Source organism: Kogia breviceps, chromosome 2 (genome assembly GCF_026419965.1).
Source record: "Kogia breviceps isolate mKogBre1 chromosome 2, mKogBre1 haplotype 1, whole genome shotgun sequence".
NCBI classification, from domain to species: domain Eukaryota; kingdom Metazoa; phylum Chordata; class Mammalia; order Artiodactyla; family Physeteridae; genus Kogia; species Kogia breviceps.
The window spans coordinates 125,778,781-125,796,879 of NC_081311.1; the positions used below are offsets into that span (position 1 = coordinate 125,778,781).

Here is an 18,099-nt window from a genome sequence, read left to right on the forward strand (position 1 = left end):
CTGTGCTATACAGTTGGCCCACCATATCCACAGGTTCCACATCTACAGATTCAACCAACCAGGGATTGAAAATATTTTTAAAAAATTCCAGAAAATTCCAAAAAGCAAAATGTTGCCAATCACTGGCAACTATTTCCATAGCATTTACATTGTATTTATTACTATTTACATAACATTTACACTGTATCAGGTATTATAGGTACTCTAGAGGTGATTTAAAGTATATGGGAGGATGTACATAAGTTATGTGCAAATACTACCCATTTTATAAAAGGGAATTGAGAAACCTCTCAGATTTTGGTATCTACAGAGGTCCTGGAACCAATTACCTGTGGATACAGAGGAACGACTGTATTCTAAGTCTGATTAACTCAGGCAGAGTGACTCAGAAGAAACAGCTAGGGCATCTTTCTTGTCAATTTCAGAACCAGTTAACAGTTTTGAGCCTTAATTTTTAAAATTAAACTTTTTATTTTGAGATAATTGTAGATTCACATGTACTTGTTAAGAAGTAACACAGATCCCATGTACCCTTTTACCTCATTTCCCCTAATGGTAACCTCTTGTAAAACTACAGTACAGTATCACAACCAAGATAGTGACATTGGAACAGTCAAGATACAGAATATTTCCATCACTACTACATGGATTGCTCATGTTGAATTTTGAAAGTTCTTTATATATTCTAGACGCTAGTCTTTTGATGATTATGTGGTTTGCAAAAATTCTCACCCAGTCTGTTGGCTTTCTTTTTATCATCTTCACAGGATCTTTTAGAGGGCAAAAATTTTTAATTTGAATGAGGTCCAATTTATTAACTTTCCCCTTTATGAACTGTGCTTTGGGAGTGAAATATAAGAACTTTTTCCCTAGCCCTAGGTCCCAAAGAATGTCTCCTATTTTTTTCTAATTTTTGTTGTTGTTGTTGTTGTTGTTGCGGTACGCGGGCCTCTCACTGTTGTGGCCTCTCCCGTTGCGGAGCACAGGCTCCGGATGCGCAGGCTCAGAGGCCATGGCTCACGGGCCCAGTCGCTCCGCGGCATGTGGGATCTTCCCGGACTGGGGCACGAACTCGTGTCCCCTGCATCGGCAGGCGGACTCTCAACCACTGCGCCACCAGGGAAGCCCTCTAATAGTTTTTTAATTTTACATTTTACATGTAAGTGTGTGATCAATTTCGAGTTAATTTTTATATAAGGTGTACGATCAAGGTTCATTTTTCCATGTATGCCAATGAATGTTGAATTGCACTAGCACTATTTGTTGGAAGTGCCATCTTTCCTCCATTTAATTGCTTTTGTACCTTTATCAAAAACCTAGAGGGGTAGGATAGGGAGGTTGAGAGGGAAATGCAAGAGGGAGGGGATATGGGGATATATGTATACATATAGCTGATTCACTTTGTTATACAGCAGAAACTAACACAACATTGTAAAGCAATTATACTCCAATAAAGATGTTACAAAAAAATCAGTTAGGCATACTTGTGTGGATCTGTTTTTGGATTCTCTAATCAGTTCCATTGATATATGTGTCTATTCCTTTGAAAACCAGATAGTCTTATTTCTATAGCTTTATAATAAGTCATAAAATCAGGTAGATAGGTTCTTCCCACCCTATTCTTTTTCAAAGTTGCTTAGCTATTCTAGTTCCTTTGCCTTTTCATATAAATTTTAGAGTAATCTTATGTCTATAAAACATCTTGCTGAGATTTTGATACAAATTGCTTTAAACCTATAGATCAATTTGGGGAGAATTGGCATCATTACTATCTGCCAACTCAGGAACAATATATGTCTTCCCATTTATGTAGATATTCTTTGACTTATACACTCAGCATTTTATAGCTTTTCAGGACACAAATCCTGTATGTGTTTTGTTAGATTTACTCCTAAGTATTTCCTTTTTTATTGATTGTGAATGGCATTATGCTTTTAAAATTGTGTCTATGTGTTCATTTCTAGTATATAGAAATAAAATAGATTTAAAAAATATTTATATTCTACCTTGATATAGACTGAATATTTGATGTCCTCCCCCTCCCCCTCAACTCATATATCGAAATCTTATCCCCAGTGTGATGGTATTTGGAGGGAGAGCCTTTGATTTGATTCAGTCATGAAAGTGGAACCTTCGTGAACAAAAATCGTGTTCATATAAAAGAGACCTTAGAGAGCTCCCTTGCTCCTTTTACCTTGTGAGGACACAGGTAAAATGGCCATCTTTGAGCCAGGAAAAAGACACTCACCAGACAACAAATTTGCTGGTGCCTTAATCTTGGACTTCCCAGCTTCAAGAACTGTTTGTATATAAGCCACTCATTCTAAGATAATTCTGTTATAGCAGCCTGAATGGACTAAGACATACCTGTAACCTTGCTGAACTCACTTATTAATTCTAGGAGGATTTTTATTGATATTATTTTTGTAGAGTTGCTGAAATTTTCTACATAGAAAATCATGTCATCTATGAAAAAGCACAGTTTTATTTATAAATTTCTTTCTGATGTGAATGCCATTTATTTTATTTTATTGCGTAATTGCACAGGCTTGAACTTCCAGTGCTTTTTTTTTTAACATCTTTATTTGAGTATAACTGTTTTACAATAGTGTGTTAGTTTCTCCTTTCCAACAAAGTGAATCAGTTATACATATACATATGTTTCCATATCTCTTCCCTCTTGCATCACCCTCCCTCCCACCCCAGTGCTATGTTGATTATGAGTTATTGGTATGGACATTCTTGCCATATTCTCTATTTTAAAGAGCAGCATTCAGTTATTTAACATTAAATATAGTATTAACTATAATTTTTGCAGATATTCTTTATAAAGTTGAAGAATTTCCCCCTTTATTCCTATTTTCTGAGTGTTTTTATTATGAATGAGTGTTAAACTTTGTCAAGTATTTTTCAGCATCAATTGATATGATGCAGTGATTTTTCTCTTTTAATGGGCTAATGTGGTAGATTATATTAACTGATTTTAAAATATTGAACCAGCTATGCATCGCTGGAATAAACCTCACTTGGTCATGGTTTATAATTATTTTTATATGTTGCTGAACTCTATTTGCTTATATTTGTTAGAGATTTTGGCATCTATGTTCATGAGGGATATTGATCTGTGGCTTTTATTTTTTGTACTGTTTTTGTTTTGGCATTAGAGGAATACTTGCTTCATGAAATGAATTTGAGAGTCCTTCCTTCCTCTTCTATTTTTTTGGAAGGGATTATGTAGAATTGGTGTTAATTCCTCTTAAGTGTTTGGTAGAATTCTCCAGTGAAACCAGCTTGAAGATTTCTATTTTGAGAATTTTTAATTAGGAATTAAATTCTTCATAGTTACAAGGCTATTCATATTTTCCATTTCATACTGTATTTTGCTAGTTTGTGTTTTTTTAAGGAATTAGTTCATTTTATACAAGTTGTCAAACTTTTGTGTGTAGAATTGTTCATAATATTATCTTATTAAACTTCTAATGTCTACAGGTCTGTAGTGATAGCTCTTGTTTCATTACTGATGTTTGTTATGTTTACCTTCCTTCATTTTTGTTAGACCTTTGGTAAAGGTTTGTTGATTTTGTTGATTGTTTCAAAAAACTAGCTGTTTGCAACATTGATTTTTTTAGCTGTTTTTCTGTTTTTAATTTCATTGTTTATGCTCTTATCTTTATTATTTCCTTCCTTTTGTCTTCTTTGGGCTTATTTTGCTTTTCTTTTTCTAGGTTCTTGAGGTAAGGTTTTAGAGTATTCATCTGAGGCTTTTCCTCTATGCTAATGTATGCATTTAGTGCTATACATTTCTCTCTAGTGTTTCTTTGTCTGTATTGAGTTAATTTAGATATGTTGTATTTTTGTTTTCATGCAGTTCAGTGTGATTTTTTGATTTCCCCTGAGATTTCTTCTTGACCCATGAATTAGTTAGGAGTGTGTTGTTTGGTTGTCAAGTGTTTGGATATATCTTGTTACAGTTTCAGTGGGTACTGGAAATGAATGAATATTCTGTTGTTCATTAGTGTAATATTTTATAAATGTTGATTAGTTCCTGTTGGTGGCTGATGTCTCAACTTGTTCTATATCCTTTCTAATTTTCTGTGTAATTGTTCTATCAATGGTACAGAAAGGGACTTTTGAGTTTCCAACTATAGTTGTCAATTTGTGTACTTCTCCTTTCATTTCTATCAAATTTTGTTTCACATATTTTTCATCTATGCTGTTTGGGTACATACACATTTAGGGTTGTTATAACTTCTTGGTGGATTGGTTCTTTTATCATTATTTAATGTCCTTCTCTGTCCCTGGTAATTTTCATTTCAGTTATTGTGTTTTATACTTCTAAAATTTCCATTTTGTTCATCTTTATGTCTTCTACTTGTTTGCTGAGACTGTCTTTTCAATTTGTTTCAAGTGTCTTTACACTTGCTCACTAAAGCGTTTTTAGGATGTCTGCTCTCAATGTTTTCTCAGATAATTCCAACATCTTTGTCATCTTGGTTTGATATCTATTGGTTGCCTTTTGTCATTCAATTTGAGACCTTTCTGTTTCTTGGAATGACTAGTAGACATTTTATGTGTCTCTGAACCTTATTTAACCCTGCTAGTTTAGGTGGCTTCCTCTGATACTGCTTGGATGGGGGAAGGTAAAGTATGTGTAGAAATCTAGGTTCTCACTAAGCCTCCATTGACATTGGAGTCTCCTCCTTACTGCTGGGCAGGGGTGAGAATTCTGGCCCCCTGCTAGGCCTCCACTGATACCTCGCAGGCTGGGAGGTGCAGCAAAGCCACCTTACTTCTCCCCAGGTGGCCTCCACTGACTGTATAGGTGGAGGGGTGTGACATGGTTACTGGTGAAAGTTCTGTCTCTCTAGTAGGCCTCCTCTTACACTACCATAATAGCATGGGGGTGAGGGAGATTGTTACTTTGTTACTGCCAGCTGGGTGTAGAAGTCCAGGCTCCCATGTGGTCTCCACTGGCAGAACAGAGGGGAAGGTAGGAGGCCCCTACTCAGTCTTCTCTGAGACCCCTCCAGTAGGAGAAATGGGCTGCCTTGTTACAGTCAAGTGAGGGTAGAAGTCTAGTTTTCCCACTTGACACTTGCTGGTGTGGGTGGGGTAGTGCTAAAGATTTTTCTGTGGTGTTTGACTGGAGTAAGATTATTGCCTAACAGCTTTCCATCTTGCTGGGCTGTCCTTTTTCTTTTCCTTTGGCAAGAGGGGGCAAACTTTGTTGGGGCTTTTCATATCTGTGCCCATTGGTGTTTCTTGGTTGTGAGTTCTTTTGTTCCAAGTCTGGGCTATATATGAAGTAAAAAGAAAACCCAGTGAATTAATTACCTTGTCTTTCCTTGGGCCCTGAGATCCACTGCCATTTTGCCTTTTCCTCTTTCAGTTGTCTTGTGTTTGCTTTATATATAATGTCCATGGAGTTTACTTGTACTTAACTAGAGAAACAGAGATAAGTATATTCACTGTATGTTCCCAGAAGTGGAAGTCCCTCTGAACTTTAATTACTTTATTTATAAAATGTATATCATATAATCTATTAGCTGGTTCCCTCCTAGAGAAATTTATGAAATTTTTGATTCTTAGACAAACATATACTAAAATTATAAAGATATGTAATGATATTATCCTCATTATCACTACTGGTGGTAACTATATACATACACACATATAATATATATTTATTTGAAATTTATTTATTTTGAAAAGGAATGACAGTGAGCACCAAAAGTTCATAAAGATGGCTGAAGTGACATAGGAAATTTATAAGCACCAAACTCTTCTCTCAGATATTTCTTGTTATAACTTCCTGGAAAATCATTTGTGAAATGTATTTCCTAACTTATTACATCGTAATTATATGGACAGTGTTTTTATCTAAATGAGCAATAACAGCACACTACTCAGATCATAGAAATAAAATCTCATCTGCCTGTTGTAAAATGACAGTAAGAGCTTCTAGCAAGCAAACTACTTCCGGCTGTTGCTATCGAAAGATCAGGGAAGCCCCAGAACATTACTCTTGTGCAGCAGGCAGTACATACCAAACTTGAAGTACTTTTTCATTGCATAAACCACTTTAGAGTTGTACTTTATAGTCTATTAAGTAAGAAGTGTATTGAAAATAATGCCTCTCTTGGGCTTCCCTGGTGGCACAGTGGTTAAAAATCTGCCTGCCAACGCAGGGGACACGGGTTTGAGCCCTGATCCGGGAAGATCCCACATGCTGCGGAGCAACTAAGCCCATGCGTCACTACTACTGAGCCTGTGCTCTAGAGCCCACGAGCCACAGCTACTGAGTCCACGTGCCTAGAGTCCGTGCTCTGCAACAGGAGAAGCCACCGCAGTGAGAAGCCCACACACCGCAACGAAGAGTAGCCCCAGCTCGCCGCAACTAGAGAGCCCGCACACAGCAACGAAGATCCAATGCAGCCAAAAATAAATAAATTAAATAAATAAATTAAAAAAAAAATAAGGCCTATCTTGAGAAGTCAGTATTACACTTGTCATAAAATGTATACCTTTTGAGCTGTTAACAATTATTCCTTTTACTCATTTATCAGTGTGATTAAGGCTATATTCTCTAGTTCTTTTAGAACGATTTGCAAAATAGAAGAGTTGTAAGACATAAGGCTAAAGAATTATTGAGGGGGAAATTGAGAAAACTCAATTAGTGTTCTACTTCACTTTTTATATTTTTGATTTTTAAAAAATAAAATTTATGCAACAAGGTATATTCCTAAGAAGAAAACTAGTGTCCAGGATTTTTTTTTATTGTTGTTGCTGTGATCCCATTAGGGAAGAATGAATCTAATCTGTTTTCTATCCCTATTGTGGGAAAGTGGGGGTTGAAGTAGGGGGGTAAAGTGGGGTGGTAAGTCACCACATTAATGTTCTTAAAAGTCTGAGCTCTCCTTACACTACCCCCCATCTACCCTCACTACAAGTAAACAGTCTGGCAATCTCATGCCTGTTCCAGATAAAAGATAGAAGAGATTGTTGCTTGAATTTGAAAAGGACAAATAACCCAACATGAAGGTAATTTCTCAAGAGAAATGGGCTTACAGCTATAGGTCTTAGAAATGGTAATACTTTCATTGAGCCCAGAACCCTATGGAACCCCAGAGGAAGGCCAGATGTTTGATGGAGTGATATTTGGCTACTGGGAGCCAAATACCAAGGACTGTGACTTTGGGAAATAAGATGAAAGATTCCAGTGCCCAAGGCAGGAAAGCAGCTCATCTTCAATGAACACATGGGCTTAGTCAGGGAACATCCCCACAGTGACCAGTTCACACTAAACTTAAAGTTCTTCTTCAAGTTTTCCAGATAAAATATGCCTCCCTGGGACTCTAGTAAATCCCTAGAGATCATTAAGGGTCCTTGCCTCTACCACGTCCCACCCCAAAATATAATACATAAGTAAGTTAGAATTTTCTGTAACCCTTTTGTGACAAGAAGAAATAGACCATATAAGATTGTTTTGATTTTAAAAAATAACATCTTGACTTTTCTTCCACTTGAGTTCATGAACCAAATTCACACCTATTGCACATATGCCTATTTAAACAACATTTTTAAAAAAGTGACTCCTAATTTAAAATCAAATTAAAATTGATTGATTGCCTGTTTTCTTTTTCTCTTTCATGTGCTAGAGATACAGTAGCCTTTCAAATAAAACTTCTGTAAAAAATAAAAATGTGTTGGCATCTTAGAGGTGCGATAGCTCACCTTGATTGTCCCCTTTAAGAACTGAAGAGTTGAAAGTTGTACGTGGGTTCTATGGTGGAGGCTGGTTTTTCCTTTCCAGTTGTTAAGGTGTATGATATTATCCAGTGAGAGCAAGTGAGGAAGCAATTCTATGTGACATTTCTAGGATGACTGGTGCCCTTTGTCTTATATCTTGGAACCAAACTCATTCAGTTGTAAGATCTAGTTTAGAAGAAATATGAGTAAATTTAAAACTACATTGATTAACAAATTTCTTAGAAACCTATACTTTTCTTTATTCAGACGAAAATAGAATAAGTAATGATTTACGTGCTCAGGAAGCGGTGATAAAATTCAAATTTTTCTTTTAACTATAACTTTCAGTGAGAAGACTGATATACTGGGAAACACAAATTGTTTCATATGATTTTAGGAGATTAGACATTTGGTAAGTATACTACAGATATGGACATATTAACAATTCTCTGTTAGCTGCTTGACTTTTCCCTAGGTCAGTGTTGAGAAATGAAGTAGCTTGCAAAGCACTGTACAGGTTTCAGCTGACCAGACTCATTGCAAAGAGAACTATTAATATTTTCATTAATCAACATTAGCAGAAATAATGTTCATTTCATTTTTAAAAGTTACCAGATGCACTACATAAAGGGAATCACTGCTTTTATTTTTGGTTGGAATGGGCAATGGTGGGATGAATTCGTGTCAACATACAAGTCAATCTGTTTTATAGAAGCTATTAATTTTGTATAAATTATCGTTTAGGAATTTAGCCACTCACCACTAAATAACAGGTTCACCGACAAGTTAAAAACCTTTTAAATGCATTTAGTTGATACCAAATGACTCCCCCGAAATTAAAGTTTTCTCAGATATCTACATTTGTAGCAGGCTCATCTGTATGTCCAAGGAAAAGTTGGATTTGCTCAGAAGTTTCAGGAGATCTGCTTTATCATGGTTCATGAAGGTAGTTAGCTTGCCAACCCTCAGGATGGTACCCCAATTTTCTGTCAATCTCAATGTTCTGCGAGTATGCTGTGGACAAACAAGTAAAATAATCTTTGGTTGCATCTGATTGTTATAATGTTGCATAGACATAACCCCAAACTGTTGAACTCTACAAGAATGTAACTCATCTCAGAGGGTTGTAACCCAAGATATTTTATCATTTGCTTTTCTGTATTTTAAATTGTCGTTGAATACTGTTTTTGTTTGTTTGTTTTTTTGCTTAGTGTTATGATGGTGGTAAAGAAACATGACTTCTCTAATACTTATTTCTCTCATCTAAAATGGGAACAGATTATTTCTGAGAGTATGGTGATGAGTATATGTTAGCCACTAAATAAATATTCACTCAACTACCTTTTTATAGACTCAAAACTCTTAACATCCAATTAAGATGCTACATTTTCAGAAGTTATCTTTTTCTCATATTGCTCCCTTTGAACAATTTTTAACAGTAGACCTATATAAATATTATGTGCAGCATATAAATGGAAAAAAGCCATGTAAAGACCTTCTTTATATTTTATTTGAGCACAATTATATTATGCTGCTATAATTAATCAGGTGATTAATTAACAAAGCCTCTTAGCTTCAATATCTATAGGGTTTGGTTATAAGCTTTGCTAATTCATAATAATAGTATAATAATAATAATAATAGTATTGTAATACTAATTATTGCTAATATAATTAAAATATCTATACTGAACAAACTTTCAGATAAAACAAATGTGTAAATTGTGGAACTTCAAAAAACTTAACCTTTTGTCTTCACTTAATACAATGGTGACATATTCCAAAACTGATTAGAATTCCTTATATGTGACTTTCTGTGAATTCTTACCTTGAAATTATACCATTTATTGGAATAGGTTCTGAACTGTGGTCTAATTCCATTGTTTCATGTCAGCCTGGCATAAATAAATAGACAAACAAACACATAAGCAGCAATGGTGAAAACACTACATTATCAATTTATCCTCAATCCCGTGGATGCTTCTGCCTCTTATACAACTTTATCACAAGATAGAACTAATTAAAGACATGGCTTTGATTTACCTTTGTGGATTTGTTATTAGTCATAGGCCTTTGCTAGTTTCCTCTTCATTGCAACTCTTCATAGATCATGAGTAGAATGCTAAGATATTTAAGATGTGTAGCTAAAATGACAAAAAAAATCTTCATAATTGCCTATATTTTCTAGCGAGAAATGAGTATTTTTCACTTTTGCCTTCAGTGATAAGGAATTATTTTCTTCAAATAAACTTTGAAAATTTGTATTTGGGACTTGGAAAATTGAGCTTCATGTATGATCATTATAATGGCAAAACTCTTTACTATCCATATTGCTTTAAAATTATAAGGCTCTGATGAATTTTTATTTTTCTATTTTTTTGAGGTAGAAGTTTAGCCTGCTGACTTCCAGTTATTTTTCTTTTCAGATATATGTTACACATTTCCCTCTAAGATACAAATTCCTCTCTAAGGAAAGCTTTAGCTTTATTTCACAAATTTGGATAATGTAGTTTTTCATTAAATATAAAAATATTTTCTAACCATTTTTAAGCGAGGGTATTTAGAATTTATTTCATAATTTTCCCAAATATGTGGCATTTCAATTTAAACTTTGTTAGTCATATCTATCTTAATTGCTTTCCACACAAAGAACATACCTTATGTGATTTGCATCTACTGAGCTACAGTGTACAGTAAGTCCCCTACATACGAACCTTCAAGTTGCTAACTTTCAAAGATGTGAACGTGCATTCACATGTACAGTCACATAAGTTAGTTCAGATGTCTGGCGTACATTGTTACGGGCAGCTTGCCCTCCGGTCTCCTATTGCTGACGATCCTTCAGCTCTACCATCTCCCACCTCCTTTCCCTCCTGCAGTCAGTAACTCTTCTTGCCTGCTCACTCGATGCCAGCCCCTGTATGCCAGCTGTTGTACTGTCCTACTGTACTTTTCAAGGTACTGTACAGTAAGATTTAAAATGTTTTATTTATTTTTGTGTTTGTTTTTTATGTATTATTTGTGTGAAAAGTATTATAAACCTATTACAGTACAGTACTACATAATCGATTGTGTTAGTTGGGTACCTAGGCTAACTTTGTTGGACTTACGAACAAATTGGACTTACGAGTATGCTCTCAGAATGGAACTCGTTCATATGTAGGGTACTTACTGTACATCTTTATTGTGCACTCCATTCTATGTATTTGTTACATCTCACTGTAAAAGGTTGAAAGACTAAAATGAGTTCTCATAATATGTAATAAAATCATAGAATTATATTTTCCAGAAAAAAATAAAAGACTTAATTGTTTGCTTCTATTTCATCAGTTTGCTAGAGCTGCCTCAGAATGTACCGCAGACTGGGTGGCTGAAACAAAAGAAATTTATTTTCTCACAGTTCTAGTGGCTAGAAGACCAAGATCAAGGTCTCAGCTGGGTTAGACCTTGGCTTGTAGATGGGCATCTTCTCCTTGTGTCTTTACATGGTTTCCTTCCATGTCTGCCTCTAGTATCTCTTCTTTCTATGACATAAGTCATATTGGAGCAGGGCCCATATGTGATCTCTTTTCAATGTAATTACTCATTTAAAAGCTGTATCTGCAAATATAGTCACATTCTGAAGTGTTGGGAGTTAATTAGGGTTTCAATGTATGAATTTTTGGGGGACACAGTTCAGCCTGTAACATCTACTAAAATTGCTTTTTTTTTTTTTTTTTTTTTTTTGTGATACGCGGGCCTCTCACTGTTGTGGCCTCTCCCGTTGTGGAGCACAGGCTCTGGACGCGCAGGCTCAGCGGCCATGGCTTACGGGCCCAGCCGCTCCGCGGCATGTGGGATCTTCCCGGACCGGGGCACGAAGCCGCGTCCCCTGCATCGGCGGGCGGATTCTCAACCACTGCGCCACCAGGGAAGCCCTAAAATTGCTTTTAATATATTTAAAGAAACATAGTTTCTTTCATTTCAATTAATTCCTTCTTATAACTATCCATGCAAACGAAATTGCCTGGTGTTATCTTGAGTGCAGAATAAAATATACTCTTGAATACAGAAACAACATATTGGCGTACTTGAGATTACTTTTCTTTTAAAATATACTATTATCATTAAAAAATTAATACAACAAAAAACAGTAGTTTTCCTTTATAACACCAATGACCAATTAAGAAATGTGATGGAAAATCAAATCCATACATAATAACAACATAAACTACCACACACACTACAAAATGCATATGAATAAATTTAAGAAAGGTGGAAGATACACAAAAAGTATGAAGCTTTATAGAAAGATATAAAAAGCTTAAATAAATGGAGAGAGATGTTTCTAGTTAAAACTAAACTCTATGATGTAAAATATTGGTTTACTAAAAATTATCTATTTGGTGCATCCTTAACTGCAGGAATAGGAAATATTATGAAACTTCATTTGATGATAATAATGGTGATCATGGTTATGGCTAACCAGTAGCCTTTCCTGAATACTTACTATTTGTAAGTTCCTAAAGTTCTTCAAACACGTATTGCTTGTTAGGTCCAAACATTTCTGAAATAGTTACTCTTTGTAAGATCCTGTATAAACCTTTGTACGTCTAAATACCTTGGTCTCCTCAACTGTTAAATTGGGATAATAATTGTTCTAGTAAGACACGAAGTGTTAGGAAGTTTGGGATTCTATTGAAATTATTGGATGTAAGGATATAGAACTGTAATAAGTAAAGGAAGCTGTTGTAAATGTGACTAGATGCATATTAAAACTTTTGTAACAAAAAACATCATGAATAAAGTTAAAAGATTAATGGCAGTCGTAAAGAAAACACATGAAATATGACAAATTATAATGTCTAAAACATTAAACAGTTGTAACCAAACAGTATATGAGACAGTTTAATAGAAGTAATATTGAACAGTTCTTATGTACCAGTTATTGTCCTAAAACAACAATCCTATTTGATTAGTATTATAATTGACCTCGGATGAAGTCCTTAATCCTCTCTTATTGCACACAAATTTTATCTAGTGAATTATAATATAATGACCATTTTTTTTTGTAGCAAGCCTTTTTTAGCTATTGAAATATTCTTTGTAATGGTCTGCTAAGACTATAATTATGAGGTCAAAGGCCAATAATATGACAGCTCCCCATGCTTTCAATACAGGTTATACTAGTTATACTGCCCCATAAATGTTTATTTATGTAATGTTTATTAATAGCAGAATTTCTGATTGACTTGAAGCCACTTAGAAATAGCATGCTGGCTTATTAAAATTTTGTTGACACTAACATTAGTGAAAATGTCTCCTTTATTTCATTTGTTATTTCTTTATTTATTGTTGCCTTTACTTGGATTTAGGATGGTAAGATATCATCTTCATTGTAGTATTAGTTCTGGATCTCAGCACTAGAGCATAAATACCTTGTCCTCCACCCAAATTTTAACTTCCAGGGAAACATTTTTTTTCCTCTTTGTTTTGTTTTAACCATGTGAATGCCTTTTACTCACAATTTTAAAATGGCATTTTGAAAACATAGTGTATCTGAAAACTTTGAAAAAATGGAGGTGGAAAAGGCTTCCAGAGGCTACTGAAAGGGTGGGCGGTGGGGAGAGGAAAAAATTTGGCATTAATATATTGACAGATTTTAAACATCGTTCAGAATGATATTTCAAAAAATTTTTAATATATTTATGTCAATACTATGATACATAGATGCTCATTTATCCATGAAATTTGTTTTATCCTTTCTTTTAAGAAACATTATTTTGAGATAATTTTATATTTACAGAAAAGTTACGCAAAAAATATAGGGAATTCCCACTTACACATCATCTAGCTTCTCTTTATGTTAATATCTTTTATAACTATAGTATAATTGTGAGAACCAGAAAAAACATTAACTCAATAATTCTTTTTTTTTTTTTTTTTTTTTTTGCGGTACCTGGGCCTCTCCCATTGTGGAGCACAGGCTCCAGACGCGCAGGCCCAGCGGCCATGGCCCATGGGCCCAGCCGCTCCGCGGCACGTGGGATCCTCCTGGACCGGGTAATGAATCCATGTCCCCTGAATCGGCAGGCGGACTCCCAACCATTGTGCCACCAGGGAAGCCCCAATAATTCTTTACTACATACCTAATTTGAATTTTACTAGTTTTTCTACTAATATATTTTTAAAACGAACTTTTTATTTTAGAATAGTGTTAGATTAATAGAAAAATTGCAAAGTTTCCTTCTATTTCTAGTTTGTGTCAAGATTAAGTGTTGACTTCTATCAAATACTATTTCTGCATCTACTGAATAGTCATTGTTTTCATTTATTCCATTGATGTCTAACTCACATTGATTATTGGGTGTTTAATCAACCTAGCATTCCTTCAGTAAACCTTGAATAAAACTTTCCTTCAATAAATACTTCAATATGTGATATACTATCATTTTTATATAATGACATATTTGATTTAGAATTTACTTAGGACTTTTCATGTATATATATAGTATATATATATATAAAATGTGTATATATATATATAATGTGTATATATATATATATATATGTATTTAATATCCATCCCTTGGCAAGTTGGTTATGAGGTTATACCAGCTTTATGAAACCAGCTGGGAAGACCTTTTCTCTATCTGAAAGAATTTGTTTAACATTGATGTTATTTCTGCCTTAAATGTTCAATATAATTCACTAGTGAAGTTATCTGGGTCTGGAGTTTTTATTGAAGCAGTGTTGCTATCTTAATTTTTTGAGGAATAATTCACAAATATAATTGGATGTATTTAAATTGTACACTGTGTTGATCTGATATTTGTATACATTGTAGAATGTTTACTAGGACCAAGATAATTAACACACCCATCACCTCACACAGTTAACATAGTTATTAACCTTTTTTTCATGGTTGGAATGCTTAAGATCTACTCTCAGAAACTCTCAGGTGTACAATACCATATTATTAACTATGGTCACCATGCTGTACATCAGATCCTCAGGATTTATTCCTCTTGTAATTAAAAATATATACCCTTTGACCTATATCACCCTATTTCCTCCTTCTCCAGCCCCTGGCAACCACTGTTCTATTCTCTGTTTCTGTAAAATCAGCTTATTTCATTCAGCATAATGCCCTCCAGGTTCATTCATGTTGTTGCAAATGGCAGGGTTTTCTTCTTTTTTAAAGCTGACTAGTATTCCATTATATCTTTTATTTCCTTTTCTTTTTAAATTTATTTTTTATTGAAGTATAATTGATTTAAAATATTGTGTTAATTTTTTCTGTACAGTAAAGTGACTCAGTTATACACATATATACATTTTAAAATATTCTTTTCCATTATGGTTTATCCCAGGATATTGAATATATTCAATAGTTCCCTGTGCTATGCTGTAGGACTTTGTTGTTTATCCATTCTATATGTAATAGTTTGCATCTACTAACCCCAAACTCCCAGTCCATCCTTCCCCACCTCTCCTCCCTCTTGGCAACCATAAGTCTTGTCCTCTATGTCTGTGAGTCTGTTTCTGCTTTGTAGATAGGTTCATTTGTGCCATATTTTAGATTCCGCATATAAGTGATATCATACAGTATTTGTCTTTCTCTTTCTGACTAACTTTCTTAGTATGATAATCTCTAGTTGTATCTATGTTGCTGCAAATGGCATTATTTCATTCTTTTTTATGACTGAGTAGTATTCCATTGTATATATGTATCACATCTTCTTTATCCATTCATCTGTCAATGGACCTTTAGGTTGTTTCCATGTCTTGGCTATCATGAATAGTGCTGCTATGAATATAGTGGTGCATGTATCTTCTTGAATTATAGTTTTGTCTGGATATATGTCTAGGAGTGGGATAGCTAGATCATATGGTAATTCTATTTTTAGTTTTCTGAGGAACAATACTGTTTTCCATAGTGCTGCACCAACTTACATTTCCACCAGCAGTGTAGGAGGGTTTGTTTTCTCCATACCTCTCTAGCATTTGTTATTTGTAGACTTTTTAATGATGGCTATTCTGACTGGTGTGAGGTGGTACCTCATTGTAGTTTTGATTTGCATTTCTCTAATAGTTAGCAATGTTGAACATCTTTTCATGTACTTTATGGCCATCTGTATGTCTTCTTTGGAAAAAGTTCTATTTAGATCTGCCCATTTTTCGATTAGGTTGCCTGTTTTTTTGTTGTTGAGTTGTATGAGCTGTTTGTATATTTTGGAAATTAAGCCCTTGTTGGTTTCATCATTTCTTTCTTCCTATCTCTCTCTCTGTCTACCACATTTTCTTAATCCCTTTATCCACTGAAGGAAATTTAGGTTGCAAGTGTAATTTCTTTATCAGGTATAGCACTATTCAGACTTTCTACTTTTTCTTGTATCAATTTTGTCAATTATTTGTTTATTTATTTTAAGTTGTCAAATTTATTGATGCAAGTATTACAAGTATTGTCTTTGTAATATCTGCAAGATCTATAATGATGCCTTTCTTTTCATTCCTATAACTGGTAATATGTATTTTCTCCATTTTTAATTCATCAGTCTTGCATGAGATTTATCAACACTTTAAAAGATTTTCAAAAGATAAACTTTCGACTTTATTGATGTTCCCTGTTGTATGTCTGCCACTTTTGTCTTTGACTTCTTATTAACATTCTTTTTTCCTTTTTTCTATTTCTTGTTGAGTTGGGTTACCATATTTTCCTAGCTTTTTGAGATAAAAGCTTAGGTTATTGATTCTGGATTTTTCATTTAATTCAAAATGTTACCTAGTTTTCATATGACAAATTTTGTCACATAGGTTTTCTTTTTAGAGTTTTGATGCTAAATATTATATGACTATTTTATTTAATCTGATATTTTATGCATTTACAAACATTATTCTGTCTAAGCAATTCATACCCAAAAATATTGACTCCCTGTGAATATTTGTGGCCACAAAAATTACTCAAATTCAAATAATTTTGATTTTTGGTGGAGTATATTAGATTGTTTCTCTCTGTAGTCAACATTTTATGTTCATAAAACCTGAGGGCAGAGGTAGACATTTCACCCTAATGTTCTCGTGTTTTTTTTCCACAGAAAACTTCTTTTCCTTATAGTTTGGTGTTGAATCCAGACTAACATGTTCTTTATTGCTTTTAAGTTTACATAGAAATGAAATTACACAAAAGAAATGTAAAAAATATAACATAATTTCATCTAAAGGTTAGTGAGATAGATTGGACAGTTTGGGTTTGGAGTTTGCCTCTGGCTTCTACTAGCTTTTTGATATCAGATAAGTTAATTAAACTTTCCTAGAGTTTCTTCATCTGTGAATTGGGGATGATTAATATAGCTATAGCTATCTGGAAGATTCTGTCACCAATTCTGTTATGTTTTAAGTGTGCTATTGTTCTTCTACACCATCTACCTCTAAAGATGTCACTTTGAGGACCTTCACTTTTTACTTTTATTCTGATGGTCTTCAGCATTTTTACATTATGGTTCCTGGATTTCCAGACAATTTATATCTTTATATAAATAGCATACATGGTACATGCCTCCTTATTATCAGTATTTGATCAATCCTAGAATCTAATCTCTGTCTTGCTCACTTCAGGTCAATAAGAATTTCATGTTTAGATATAGATGGTGCCTCTGTTCTATAAGATTCTTATATTCTTCACTTTGTATACATACAATGGGACTTGATACCAGTACCGAAGGGAGGTAGCTATTACCTATGAATATAAATAATAATGATGGTGATTGTAGCAATTATCATATTATTAATTACCTCCTATGTTTAAAGTTCTATCTTAAACATTTTATATTCATGTTATTTTACTTGTCAAAACAACACTGTACTGTGTACTCAAGAGCTGATATCCTCTAGTGTATTGTGACTCATGTTTGATAATTCAGTGAATATTAAATAAATTCATATTTTTATGTATTAGAAATCCATACATTAGATTTCTATAAAACTGCTTCTATAGAAGGTTCTATGTTCATAATGCCTTTTAAATTAAATACACTGTGTGGTATAAGAGAGCAAATACCTTTATTTTCAGTTTAATTTAATATTTAAGACAAAAGAATTTGTTAAAATTTGTAAATTCTAAGAAATTTACAGTAGAAAGAGCCCAAGATATATGTGAGAGGATTTTGTCTGAGATTTACTGGGGAACTATATGATCTTGGAAAAGTTATAAAACTTAACAATTCTAGGCTTCTCTATCCTTGAAAATTAAATAAGTAAAAAGAAAAATGATAATGACTTCATCGTCCATTAGAAACACATTAATAATGAATGTAAAAGGTACTTTTAAATGACAAGGCATTATATAAATATTTTCACATCAAGTATGAGT

At 33.9% G+C, this 18,099-nt stretch overlaps 1 protein-coding gene across 5 annotated transcripts in view; it reads left to right on the plus strand.

Moving 5' to 3' along the window:
- KCNJ3 (potassium inwardly rectifying channel subfamily J member 3) overlaps positions 1-18,099 on the plus strand; it is a 188,799-nt gene that overhangs the window by 45,645 nt on the left and 125,055 nt on the right. The gene's annotated exons all lie outside the window — the stretch shown is intronic.